Source organism: Schistocerca serialis, chromosome 8, assembly GCF_023864345.2.
Source record: "Schistocerca serialis cubense isolate TAMUIC-IGC-003099 chromosome 8, iqSchSeri2.2, whole genome shotgun sequence".
NCBI classification, from domain to species: domain Eukaryota; kingdom Metazoa; phylum Arthropoda; class Insecta; order Orthoptera; family Acrididae; genus Schistocerca; species Schistocerca serialis.
The window spans coordinates 141,048,455-141,061,818 of record NC_064645.1 but is presented as its reverse complement, the minus strand read 5'-3'; the positions used below and the strand labels follow the sequence as shown (position 1 = coordinate 141,061,818).

At 44.7% G+C, this 13,364-nt stretch overlaps 1 protein-coding gene and 1 pseudogene across 1 annotated transcript in view; both read right to left on the bottom strand.

Annotated features, from left to right (window-relative positions):
- LOC126416749 (uncharacterized) overlaps positions 1-13,364 on the bottom strand; it is an 888,282-nt gene that overhangs the window by 125,375 nt on the left and 749,543 nt on the right. The window lies entirely within an intron of this gene.
- On the bottom strand, positions 4,931-5,047 carry LOC126417892 (5S ribosomal RNA; annotated as a pseudogene).

Genomic DNA, 13,364 nt, shown 5'->3' with positions numbered 1-13,364 from the left:
AGATCGTAATTACGTGTGGTCATTATAATTTGAGATGGTCTCATTATCGCAATTAGCGTGCAACAACACCATGTATTGATTCCCCGACCAACCATTAATATTAGATCCACCTCTTGGTGCTTCCAGCACACAGCTAAAATCTCTCCACATGGCATATGATAGGTCCATGTTGTTTTGAGACTCTACGTACCAACATGCGAAATCGCGTCTTGACTACAGATGAAATCGGGCCCGGGGCAGAGCTCTTGCTGTAGGGGTCATTTAATAACTCGGGTTTCGAAGAAAGCGGCCCACTTTCCGGAGAGCTCTCCTTTTCGTAGCTAACTTAACTGTGCTCATTTGTACAGCTTTGGGCAGACTGCAAAGTTACGTTAGGCTGACAAACACTGCCTACCTCTAACGATCAAGGCTACTTTCCTGGCGACTCGCTGGTGTGTCCATGTGCGGAGGAAAATCCAAAGGTAGCAAAAAGGGCTACCTTGCAAAGGGAAAGGCCATCTTGGCGAAATTTACCAACTTCTGAATTAATAGCAGTCGCAACCTGCAAAATGTATGGACAATATTCCTGTATAGTAGCATTATCACAGTCTATTCGGTATTTTTTTTCACAATAAAAGGCGTCGTCAGTAATTAAGATATCATCTCCATTTGTATAACATGTGTAATGGGCACGGGGTAAAAGTTTTATTATTCTCCATTGCATGATGTAATTCTAGAAGTTTTACTTCTGATGAAGGTATATTTATATGTACCGAAACCTTGGTCAGAATTTTAATAAAAAAATTTTATCCTGCAACTGTTTTTGGCTGTCATCCTTTTATTGTGAAGAATTTTAACAGTTGCTGCTACAGCCATGTTTAAAATCTATTCGGTATATTTCGTCCGCTCTCGCAACACGCGTAAAATCATAAATAAATTATAGTTAACATTAATTATTTTACAGAGTGACAGTTATGAAATAATATAGTCATAACTTCTGAACGGTTTGCGTTAGAACGTTCAAACTGCACGGTCTGCCGTGGGGCATTATGGGAATTAGTATATGCATGCATGGTTTGATTTGGCGACAAAGCCCACTTTCATATGGATGGGTTCGCCAATAAGCAAAATTGGCGCTTTTAGGGGACTGAGAATCCGCATTTCGCGATGAAGAAGTCTTTTCATCCTCAGTGGGTGATTGTGTCTCAACGTCCAGTCACGGAATAATCGGTGCGATATTCCTTGATGGCACAGTGACTACCGAACGGTACGTTCTGGAAGATGATTTCATCCGCATTATCCAAAGTGACACTGATTTCGACAAGACGTGGTTCATGCAAGACGGAGCTCCATCCCATCGAACCAGGAGAGTGTTTCATATCCTGGAGGAGCGCTTTGGGGACCGCATTCTGTCTCTGGGATACCCAGAGGCCACTGGCTTGGACCTCGAGTGGCCGTTATAGTCTCCGGATCTCAACACATGGGACTCCTTTTCAAGGGGCTACGTTAAAGACAAGGTGTACAGGAATAACCCCAAAACCAGTGCTGAGCTGAAAACAGCCATTCAGGAGGTCATTGACAGCATCAGTCCTCCGACACTTCAGCGGGTCATGCCGCTATCCGTCTGCGCCGCATCATCGCCAATGATGGCAGGCATATCGAGCATGTCATAACCTAAATCCGAATATCTGTACTGACGTTTACATGTTGAATAAAGGGTGTCCACGCTGTAGTCTTTAACTAATTTACGTATTTATTTTTTTTCAAATAGTTCAATAATTGTCACCCTGTATATAGAAATCTCTTTGTAGCATCAAAGGCTTGTTAAGCCATAATTACCCAAACTCAAATGTGGCGATAAAAGTTTGCCCTGTGCTGTAGCGCGTGGCATCACATGATCAAGAAGAATTAGGAAAAAGTAAGAGTAATGGAACCCCCTCCTAAGACGCAGTTAAAAAATATATTGTTGGAGTTTCAGCAAATTTTGTATTCTTTTAAAAACCAACAACTGGAACTCAAAAGAATGTTCGCTCTTTTACGTTTTATTAATTGTCACTTTTTTAACATTTAAAACGAAAGAATAGATAGAAATTTCCGATAATATATAAGAAAAATTCAATTTTATTTTGCAAAGACCTCCATTAGCACAATGGACTCGCATTCGGCCGTCCTGATTTAGGTTTTCCGTGATTTCCCTAAAGCGCTTCAGGCAGATGCCGGGACGATTCTTTTGAAAGGGCACGGTCGTCTTCTTTCCCCATCCTTCCCTAATTCGAGCTTGTGGTATGTCTCTAATGACCTCGTTGTCGACGGGATGTTAAACACAAATCTCCTCCACCCTGCACCTCTGTGACCTCCAGTGCGCTTGATTAAGCACATTTTCTGAAGTCACCAAAAATCGAACATCACGGAGTACTTCCTCTTTTAACTGAAACCGCTCAACAGAGGAAATGCGACTGAACCGTACGGGATACCACTCATTTCGGTTCTACACAGAGTATGCGAAAGAACTTGCCGCTGTTGTAGCAGCAGTGTCTCGCGGATCTCTTAGAGAAGAGAAACGTTCCTAATGATTCTGAAAAAAAGCAAGAGCGCTCCCGTTTTGAAGTAGGGTAGCGAAACAGACGCACAACACTATAGGCCTACATCTCTGACGTCTGTCTGTTTTGCTACTTTCTAGTCTTTAAGTATGCACATTTCGTCGAACGAGCAGTTGTATATGACTGCTAAATACGGAGCTATTATATCAGGATTCTAACGCATATTTTAGGTATACAACTTTGCATCCGCCGTTTTGCAGTAGACGGCATTAGAGGAAAGTAGTGGCGCAAGTCGTAGGTCGTAAGTGTCATACAGTAAGCTTAGGCATTTGACAACATAACGCCATAAAACTGTTCGTCGATTTTTGATTGCATCTCAAAGTTATTCTCGGCTGAATATGTCAACTTACGAACCCAATTCTCGTCATCTACGGTAGGTTTTAATATTCTGCTTTGATATGAAGAAATCTGCGGCTGAGGCTCATAAAAAGCTGGGTAAGGCCTATGATGAGACGCCTGTTAGTGACAGAACTTTGCAGAAAATGGTTTCAATGTTTCAAAGTGGCTCTGAGCACTATGGGACTCAACTGCTGAGGTCATTAGTCCCCTAGAACTTGTTGTTGTTGTTGTGGTCTTCAGTCCTGAGACTGGTTTGATGCAGCTCTCCATGCTACTCTATCGTGTGCAAGCTTCTTCACCTCTCAGTACCTACTGCAACCTACATCCTTCTGAATCTGCTTAGTGTATTCATCTCTTGGTCTCCCCCTACGATTTTTACCCTCCACGATGCCCTCCAATACTAAATTGGTGATCCCTTGATGCCTCAGAACATGTCCTACCAACCGATCCCTTCTTCTGGTCAAGTTGTGCCACAAACTTCTCTTCTCCCCAATCCTATTCAATACTTCCTCATTAGTTATGTGATCTACCCACCTTATCTTCAGCATTCTTCTGTAGCACCACATTTCGAAAACTTCTATTCTCCCCTAGAACTTAGAACTACTTAAACCTAACTAACCTAAGGACATCACAAACATCCATGCCCGAGGCAGGATTCGAACCTGCGACCGTAGCGGTCTTGCGGTTCCAGACTGCAGCGCCTTTAACCGCACGGCCACTTCGGCCGGCAGGTTTCAATGTTTCAAGAACGGTAATTTTGACAAAGACCGGCATGGCTGTGAAAGAGAGAAAGCTTTCGATGCGACTGCAACCGACGGGAACAATCACAGGAGATCGTTATTGAAAGCAATTGATGTGTTTGGGCCGATCACTGGAAGACAAACGGCCACAATACAGCGACAGACATGAAAAGGCGATTTTGCAGCATGACAGTGCTCGACCCCACGTCGCAAAACCCGCCAAAACATACATGGAAACGTTGAAGTGGGAAGTCCTACCCTACCCGCCGTATTCTCCAGGCATTGTTCCCTTTGACTACCAATTTTTTAGTTCAATGGCACACGATTTGGCTGCCCAGCGCTTCCTGTCATATGAACAATTGCAAAATTGGATCGATGCATGGATCTTTTCGAAAGACGCCCAGTTCTTCCGCCTCGGGATTCGTATGCTGCCAGAAAGATGGGAGAAAGTAGTGGTCAGCGATGGCCAATACTTTAAAACGTAAATTTTTTGTAAGATGCTCACAATAAAGCCTCGAACTTTGAGAAAAAACGGCGGAAGGAAAGTTGTAGACCCAGTACAACCTGGACTGGAAGACTTGTCTTTACTAAGCGATTTGAGTTGCTTCGCTAGACCTAAATACTTTCTTTTAACTTACTCATGTTGGCAGCAGTTGTTGATTCGAATTCTGGAGTATTCACTTCGTCTTCTTTGGTGATACAATTGCTGAAAATCGTGTTGACTCTGCTTTAGTGGTACTGTGATCGGTAACATCATCATCGCTACCGCGCAGTGAAGGTATTGATTGTGTCTTGCCGATGGTGGATTTTCCGTCATATTTCAAGACATGTCCAAAAGATGTTACGATCTAGACAGCTAGGCGCCTCACACAGGTCTACATCTACATTTATACTCCGCAAGCCACCCAACGGTGTGTGGCGGAGCGCACTTTACGTGCCACTGTCATTACCTCACTTTCCTGTTCCACTCGCGTATGGTTCGCGGGAAGAACGACTGCCTGAAAGGCTCCGTGCGCTCTCGAATCTATCTAATTTTACATTCGTGATCTCCTCGGAAGGTATAAGTAAAAGCACTCCGTCTCCAGGCCACATGTGGCCCATCGGTACCATCCGACCGCCGCATCATCCAGAGTTGAGGATGCGGATAGGAGGGGCATGTGGTCAGCACACCGCTCTCCCGGTCGTTATGATGGTTTTCTTTGACCGGAGCCGCTACTATTCGGTCGAATAGCTCCTCAATTGGCATCACGAGGCTGAGTACACCCCTAAAAATGGCAACAGCGCATAGCGGCTGGATGGTCACCCATCCAAGTGCCGACCACGCCCGACAGCGCTTAACTTCGGTGATCTCACGGGAACCGGTGTATCCACTGCGGCAAGGCCGTTGCCGGAGGTATAAGTAGAGGGAAGCAATATATTCGATACCTCATCCAGAAACGCACCCTCTCGAAACCTGGACAGCAAGCTACACCGTGATGTAAAGCGCCTCTCTTCAAGAGTCTGCCACTTGAGTTTGCTAAACATCTCCGTAACGCTATCACGCTTACCAACGTGACGAAACGCGCCGCTCTTCGTTGGATCTTCTCCATCTCGTCTGTCAACCCGACCTGGTACGGATCCCACACTGATGAGCAATACTCAATTATAGGCCCAACGAGTGTTTTGTAAGCCACCTCCTTTGTTGATAGACTACATTTTCTAAGGACTCTCGCAATGAATCTCAACCTGGCACCCACCTTACCAATAGTTAATTTTCCACTTCAAATCGTTCCGTACGCATACTCCCAGATATTTTACAGAAGTAACTGCTACCAGTGTTTGTTCCGCTATCATATAACCATACAATAAAGGATCCTTCTTTCTATGTATTCGCAATACATTACATTTGTCTATGTTAAGGGTCAGTTGCAACTCCCTGCACCAAGTGCCTATTCGCTGCAGATCTTCCTGCATTTCGCTGCAATTTTCTAATGCTGCAACTTCTCCGTGTACTACAGCATCATCCGCGAAAAGCCGCAAGGAACTTCCGACACACTAGGTCGTTTATATACAGGGTGTCCCAGCTATCTTGTCCACCCAAAATATCTCTGGAACAATAACAGCTATTGGAAAACGACTTTCACCGGTATCAATGTAGGGCTGTGGCCCATGAATGTACATTTTTGGAAACATTCTAAAACGAAAGCATATGTGTTTTTTAACACAAACTTATGTTTTTTTAAATGGACCTTCTATATTTTTTCTTCAGCAATCCATAGCATGACAAAGCACATACACAATGGCGTTGATTGCATTGCAATATTCCCATTACATCCCGAGATATTAAGACGCAAAGTTCACGCTTGAAACACCCGACATGCGCTGCTAGCGCACGTCCTGAGGCTCAGGCGTGAACCCCATGCTGCCCGTAATCGCGATGTGATTGACATGCGTAATCACACTTCCATACTTATCAAGAGGTCCGAAACGAATAATACGGTCTGCTGCCATCCTGCATTAACGTCGTACATTCCAGCAGGTATTTACCCCATAAGCTAGTGGTGATGCGGTTCCGTAACGTATCTGTGTACCGCAACGTTAGTCACAAAGTTAACTTCGCTTATCGTGATGCCGTTCAACTTTAAAACTTTACTTTAATGTAGATCTAGCGCAAGTGACAGTTAATCATTCACTCGTCATAGTAAAATTCATGTTGATGGTTTTAGTGAAACGAGCAAGTGGACTAAAAGTTTTACCGTTGTTTCGGACCTCTTGATAAGTATGGAGGTGTGATCACACATGTCAATCACATCGCGATTACGGGCAGCTTGGGGTTCACGCCCGAGCCTCAGGACGTGCGCTAGCAGCGCATGTCGGGAGTTTCAAGCGTCAACTTTGCGTCTCAATATCTCGGGATGTAATGGGAATATTGCAATGCAATCAACGCCATTGTGTACGTTCTTTGTCATGCTATGGATTGCTGAAGAAAAAATATAGGAGGTCCATTCAGAAAAACATAAGTTTGTGTTAAAAAACACGTATGCTTTCGTTTTAGAATGTTTCCAAATATGTACATTCATGGGGCCCAGCCCTACATTGATACCGCTGAAAGTCGTTTTCCAATAGCTGTTATTGTTCCAGAGATATTTTGGGTGGACAAGATAGCTGGGACACCCTGTATATTGTGAAAGGCAATGGTCCCCTGTGGTACGCCAGAGGTTACTTTAACGTCTGTAGACGTCTCTCCATTGAGAAGGTCTCAGCAAAGCTCCCTGTATGCCCGGCAGCCGGCACCTGCACTGCGACCAGGCGGCGCGCTTGAACGTCTACCTGTTCGTGGGCGTCTTCCGGCCCTGGCTGGAGAGCGTCGTGCCAGACCTGGCCACCGCCGCCTGGAGCCGCGCCACTGGCTCTTCCTGCCCACGGCGGCTGCTGCTGCTCGCCTTCCTCGCTGCGGCCGCAAATGCTGTCCCACCTGCCTACGGACGGCGAGGACGCGGACAAACACTCTTCAGTGCCGTGTGAGCTCGCTACGTCTGCCTGGACTCGAGTATCGATCTGTTTTTCAGTACTTCTGCTCGAAGCACCACGCCAGATCTAAAGACTAACGGGATTCGGAAACGTCGCATTTCAAATTAATTTTAAGAATATCTGTAAAAGCGTCCTATGTATCGACAACAAGTGCACTGACGTAAGCAACTTTTTTGCCTTTTTTCATAAAAATTATAAGGAAACTAAATACGTAAAACTGAAATACACGTAAAATTTAGTCCATTCCACTTTGTCGGGCTGGTACAACAATAGTTTTAAATTATCTCAAATTGAAAAGCAGACTGCGTTGCAAAGTTATTTAACTTCAGTAACGCGTTTCGCCCCTTTGGGGCACTGAACAAAAGTAAGGATATAAAACATATGCGTCATAAAATCATATCGTACGAGCGGTTGACTTCAAACACTACAGCAGTCACCACCATGGCACCACAGTAGAGGACCACGCTTACAAGAGATATCAGCGTGCACGGTACTATAGGTCCGTTTAGCGCTCACACAGATATGACTTCTGGTGTGCTTCAGATCCATCTCTCACTTTATATGACTCTATTCTTATGGCGTAACTACAAGCGCCGGAACGAAGATGAAGGGGAGCGGCCTCGGCTGCACAGTGTTCCCACAGTACCTGACCGGGACTCGCAGACCAGCAAAGTATTGGCACAGTGCTAGGTGAGCACTACGGCAGCACTGACGTGTGATCCACATCAATTGCTTACATGAACCTCGTATAGTCCACAGAAAAGGACTTCCATTGTTTGCATGTCGCCCATCGCTTGCGACATCGCTATAAATTCAAAGTGTTGCCAAGCTCCTTTATTGTAATGAAACTATTAATGTCATTTGCTTGAATTGTTGTATAGCATTCCGAGAACGCAACATTCTTTAGGCTCCCTGTAAGAGACGAATGGGTAGGACCCCACATCTATGACGGACAGGCTTTATATCCAGTTACTTTTCTACAATCTGATGCCGGCCGAGTGGCCGAGCGGTTCTAGGCGCTTCAATCTGGAACCGCGCGACCGCTACGGTCGCAGGTTCGAATCCTGCCTCGGGCATGGATGTGTGTGAAGTCCTTAGGTTAGTTAGGTTTAAGTAGTTCTAAGTTCTACGGGACTGATGACCTCAGATGTTAAGTCCCAAAGTGCTCAGAGCTATTTTTTTTTCTTTTTTTGGACAATCTGATGCTGCCCCATGAGGCTGACACGCGTTACTGAAGTTACGCGTCTTTGCAATCCAAACTGCTCATTCAAATGGTTCAAATGGCTCTGAGAACTATGGGACTTAACATATGAGGTCATCAAGTCCCCTAGAACTTAGAACTACTTAAACCTAACTAACCTAAGGACATCATACACATGCATGCCCGCGGCAGGATTCGAACCTGCGGCCGTAGCAGTCGCGCGGTTCCGGACTGAAGCACCTAGAACCGCTTGGCCACAACGGTCGGCCATATACAGTGTATGTAGGGTTGAAGAGGAATGCGTGCGGTAGCGTTCTCGCTTCCCACGCCCGGGTTCCCGGGTTCGATTCCCGGCGGGGTCAGGGATTTTCTCTGCCTCGTGATGGTTGGGTGTTGTGTGATGTCCTTAGGTTAGTTAGGTTTAAGTAGTTCTAAGTTCTAGGGGACTGATGACCTAAGATGTTAAGTCCCATAGTGCTCAGAGCCATTTTTTGAAGAGGAATGCACAGGGTACACTCGCGTGGTGATTTGCATCAAATCAGTCTTCGTACTCTAGAACACAACAACGACAACAAAAATAAATAATAATAATAATTTTTCCGTTGTATCATCACATCATCGACTCAATTATCACCTTTATCAGTGTTCAAATAATCCGGAAAGTTAACCCTCTGGATTTCATAATCCCGGCCTCCGTGGCCGTAGCGTCCACATTTCTCCCCAGCTGTACAGGTGGGTCCATTGCGACTCGTCTGCCCTTTTATACGGCAGGGCCAGAGTGAGGAGTGACCAGTCGGAAGCCATGTTTTCCGATCTCCCCCTGCTGCGGGGGCTCAGAACGTACGGACCTGTAACGCCGTGCCGCTCTGCAGCATAATTTTCGCCGCGGAATGTCGCGTTAGTGCGAGTTTTTGGCGCTTTTTTTATCGGCGACATTTATCAGCGAGTGCGCGGGGATTAGCTAGCTGCTCCGCGCCGGGTGGGACGCGTACACACTACACAGCGCGCGCGCCTCTATAAATATAAGTACCCGCGTGCTCCATCTGATGGCTGGCGCGCTGAACTCGGCGCCCTTTCGGGGTCGCTGCGACGGGAGATTTCTGAAATAAGCGCCGCACTCCACGGGGCGCGAATTTTTCCGTCCTCCATTTAGGTAGCAATTTTATACGTTGCGTCCACTCTCCTACTAACCTCTCACTCCGCCGCACTACGTTTCTCACTCACTCGCAAGCTTTTGCGCCTCTACACACACACACACATACACACACACACACACACACACACACACACACACACACACACATACTTGATTGTCTGTGACTTAGACGAAAATTTAGCTACACAAACTGGTCCACCAGGGTGGAACCACCCTTCTAAAACCAAATGAGGGATCAACAGATATTCAAAAAACATGCAGTAGGCGCTGGGAGGCGGAATAAAACCTGGAACTCTACGTCACCAACGTGGTTGCCAGTTCTGAAGCCGCCATCTTAGATGAAACTCTTAATTTTCAAATGGAAATGCGGTCACGTGACGTATCAAACAGAAAATTATTTATGGCTGCTTCCGTTACTTCTTGGTATCACAATTCCATATTTAAGGTTAAATAACAATGAGCTGCTTTTGTTCTACTGATTTTTGGTTGTTCAGAAGCCAGTTTTCGGCATCACAGCCATATAACCTTTAATAGTTTAAGATTAAGTATTATATTATTGGGTGTTTAGTACTGTCCATTGCCTAAACTTTAGTATACAATGCTAAAAAACATGTTTGCTACACAACATAACTGAACAGTACTCAGCTTAACAGTTTCTCAGCCAATGTCAAGACTACAAAAAAAGGCATTATAACCATTTAACCCGTAACACTGTGTAGTTTAATTACTTATTGTGCTTAAAGTTGTCGACTATGTATAGTGTAATTTGAACTTTACGAAATACGTTTGATGTATAGGCCCGACACTATGCCAGTGATTGTATCTTCGCCTATAATGTTTGACTACCTAAGAACCAGTTTCTTTCCAGATACTAGTCAGTTGTTTCCTGATGATGGGTTAATGCACCAAAAACTAGGTCTGTATAAACAAAATCAGTAGAATACAAACACTGTTTCTTACTTAACCTTAAACAGAGATTTACATGAGAAAAACAATAGTTCCTTTCCTTCAAGCGTAGCTTTACTCATTCTCTGATCGTTTTGCCCTTACAGGTGACGTAGGAAGCGATGGATTTAACACATACCGAAAGCACTAAGATCGACAGTGACTTTTTTTAGACATTATAATTTCATGTCTGATACAAACCTTCAAAAATGTAAGCAAACAAAATACAAAGGGTGTAAAAATATTAAGAAATCAACGTGCGTATATTCTTATGACATACAGACATAATTCTTATGACATAAAGATCTAGAATTCTATTAAGTAAAGTGTCACAGCATTGTTTAGTGTGAAAATGTTCGAGTACAACCTACAGAAGATACTATAATTTCGAAAAATCTTAATGTTCCGACACTACCTGATCTTCCCCTACACCTCTGAGAATAGTGGAGGGTACATTTTATTTCATACAGGGTGTATCTGGAAAGATCAGTGAATGATCTCAGAAAAAAACAAGAGTTATAAACAATATATGTTTACTGGCCTTCAAAGTAATCAGCATTAGATATAATACATTTCTGACATACCTTCTAAAGCAGTTGGAATTTGTCAGCAAACGTTTCTTGTGGAATCGCTGGACGCAGCGTGGTTAGGCACTGCTGAATGTCCTCAGCATTACAGCAGATTAGGCATACCGCTACCAGTGCGATTCGGAGACCAAGCGATGGCCAATGGCTTGGTGTTCATCATCTTCCCACCCCAACGCTCCGTTCCTTTAGCAGAAATTCATGATGGATCAAGCCCTTGGTATCCAAAAGGGCAATCAACATCGTCGAAATTTTGGATTTTGTCAGCCGACTTTGTTTGGGTGCCTATTGACTGTCGCTTAGCCCCTGAGTAATGACCATAGTCTTTCGAGCGATTCCAGAAATGTTCGCTGACAGTTTCCAAAAACTTTACAACCGATGTCAGAACTGAGTAGTAGCTAACGGTGATTACTCAGAAGACCAGTAAACCTATTTTGTTTACAGCTCCTGTTTCCTTTATTTTCTGGAACCATTCACCGGTCTTCTGAGACGCAACTTGTATTAGTTTATAGAGATGTTTTGTGTTAACGGTAGGCATAACCATGCACCAGATAGTGGGCGAGAATATGAATAGTGTGGTGCAATCTCCATATGCCCGTAGTGAAGTAACCAGACGAACGAGAAAAAGAGCGAATTCATACTTTGAGTCTCTTTGCGGCCAAAGATGTAAGCACAGATAATCGTAGAAGTGCCATCTTGACATACGGTGGTGGGCTGGCTGGCAAAGGGAAAGCACTGTCGTCAGATGGTCAAATATGTGGCTTTCGTGATTTTAGTGGAGCTTGGTACCTTGCTAAAGCCTGACGTCTATTTGTTGGTGTTGGTGGTGCCATGAAACATAATAATATAACAGCACGTGACATCGGAACACGTGCGTCGTGCATCAAATAAAACTATATATATTCCGGGAATGAGGTCGGCATCGCTGGCAGCTGTAAATACTTTAATCTGGACCGCCTCTATCTACGTCGGTGCATCCGCCTCTCCTAAATTCTGTCACTCCGTAAACTACTCTCCTACGGCCCCATTCCCCGTTCGCTGTTTAAAATACCTACGTGGCTTCCAGAACCGTGCCATAGCAGATGCGAGAAGCATTGAGTTATGCTTTTACCAGAAACGGCTCTTGGTGTATAGTTCATCTATTGCACGTCAGTACATCGCAGATACTGCTCTCATAAACCTGACATTCGATCCGCGCCGCCTTTCTTGCTAGTAACGACTGAAAAGTACCTTTTGTCACGTCTCGAGAGCTTGCGCTTCGTCGCGCGAAATCGCACACATGCGCCAGGGATCAGAACCCACGCACTCTTAGCGCTGCGCTGCGCTAGAGGCAAATAATACCACGTACTGCTCCGCGTATTTAATTACAAACGTTTATTCGGGAGTCTGAATTACTTTTCTGCACTGTCACACTATCTTATTATTGTAAATAAGAGTAGATCAGACGAACATCCGCAACTGAGAAACATATTAATAGAACAAAAATCCGCTTCAGTTGCCAGTAATCTCTTATTTATTGCATGAGTGGTTTCGAAGCCTAAAGATTCATCTTCAGGTGCCAGCAGCACTCGAGCCAGCCATTCAAGGCGGGTTCCACTCTACGTCGGCTGATGAGGCGGGCGCCTTTGTTGCTAGTCCTTAGCTCCCATGCGTTTGTTTGGCGTGGGTGTGACCCTTCATGATAGACTGACCCGACTGTCAAAAAGTTATGTTCCCATAATTATTTGGTGGCACCTGAAGACGAACCTTTAGGCTTCGAAACAGGTTCTGTCATGAACAAGAAACTATTGACCACTGAAGCTGATTTTTATGCTATTAATTAGTCTAAATAAGATTGTAAGCAACGCTTTGTCCAAATAATTAAAGAACGGTATCATAAAACTTTCAGGGAAGATTACGACGTCCGACGACTGGACTGCAATATGTTCACCGCTAATATTTATATACACCCCCTACAGCCAGCTCCTACAATCTTATGCATGACAACAAAACAGGAAATAGAGGACATTTACTGGCATCAGCTATTCCTAGCTAGAGTAAGTGAACGCGGACGCCATGTTACTGGACCTCCTCGATCAACTTATCGTTTCATTAAATGTTTGTGTTAGGTGCTGTCGTGCGAGGCACACAAAATGGGTGATGTCCCGTTGTGTATAAACCTCATGTGGTGTGTTCGTGGCCAGCCTGAATCTGGGATGTATCCCTGCCATGCATAAACCACATCTGCTGTGTGTGTGTGTGTGTGTGTGTGTGTGTGTGTGTTTGTGTGTGTGTGTGTGTGTGTGTGTGTGTGTGTGCACAATCAGCGAA